At 40.2% G+C, this 1,215-nt stretch overlaps 1 protein-coding gene across 1 annotated transcript in view; it reads left to right on the top strand.

Moving 5' to 3' along the window:
- RGS6 (regulator of G protein signaling 6) overlaps positions 1-1,215 on the top strand; it is a 302,264-nt gene that overhangs the window by 173,403 nt on the left and 127,646 nt on the right. The gene's annotated exons all lie outside the window — the stretch shown is intronic.

Raw genomic sequence — 1,215 nt, 5'->3', positions numbered from 1 at the left:
TATAATATTAGTCTTAAATTTCCTCATTTAATCTTTTAATAAGATTTAATAAGTTGAACACCATTAAGTGCTCAACTGCTAGGTGAGAGTTGGTGGCTCCAATTCACTCAGGGATGCTTTAGGGGACAGTCCTAACAATCTGTTTCTGAAAAGGTCACAGCCTGGAAAGTCCTCTGGAGCAGTCCTTCTCTGCAGCCACAAAGTTGCGGTGACTTGGATGGACTTGATGGCAACTAACAGCAATTCTGGTTCCTGGAGCGCATCTCTGCCCTAACCTGAATCTGCCTGATTTTGTAGATCTCAGCTCTACATGGCATATCTTTTAGGCTTTTCTCTTTTTTCTTTCTTTTTCCAAAGCAGAAAGTATCTTTAGTCTGTCCCTAACAAAAAGAACTGCTTGAAAAGTAGCCATGCCATAGCTATGGTGAAGTGGAAAACCTGAGGCCAGAAAACTGTTTAGCACAAAAGGAAACTATCCCAAACTCGGCCAGCTCAGTTTTATACCCGATTGGTCATCAGCTGACCCATAGAAAATCTAGATGGGATCTTTTTTTAAAAAAAAACAATAATTTGCTTTATTTTGTTGTTGTTGAAAATATGCCAGCACATCTGACGCATAGCGACCCCTCCTTGGCTTTCCAAGGCAGTATCACTACGGAAATAGATTGCCCAACCTTCCTTCAGAAGAGTGGCTGGTGGGTTTGAACCGGCAGCCTTCCAGTTAGCAGTCAAATGCCTTAGGCACTATGCCACTAGGGATCCCAGAACATATACCAATTCAAAAATTTCTCCATGTACAATTCATTGCCATTGATTACATTCTTCACATTGTGCAACCCTCCTTACCCTCCCTTTGCAGAGGGTATCTTTTTTTCTTTCTTTTAATAAAAGTTTTTATTATGGAATATTTCAAACATATACAAAAGTAGAGAGGATGGTAAATGCACTTCTATGTACCCAAATCTCAACTTCAACAATTATAAACTCATAGCCAATTTTGATTTAACCAAACCGTAGAGGGGATCTTTTGTGCATAACCTTCGTAAGTAGCTTTTGAACTTTCTCATGCTTCAGAATCACCTGGAGCATTTAAGGTGCAGATTCCCAAGGTCCACCCACAAAGACCCAGATTCTGTAAGCCTGCGGTGAACCGAACAATCTGGATACGTTTTGTATCCCTGGATACAAAAAGTCAAGGAAAGGTTTCTATATTTG

The sequence above is a fragment of the Orycteropus afer genome, unplaced genomic scaffold (assembly GCF_000298275.1).
Source record: "Orycteropus afer afer isolate SDZICR_OR568_19922 unplaced genomic scaffold, OryAfe1.0 scaffold00079, whole genome shotgun sequence".
Taxonomy (NCBI): Eukaryota; Metazoa; Chordata; class Mammalia; order Tubulidentata; family Orycteropodidae; genus Orycteropus; species Orycteropus afer.
The sequence above is the reverse complement of the archived record's forward strand: the minus strand, read 5'-3'. Positions and strand labels throughout refer to the sequence as shown.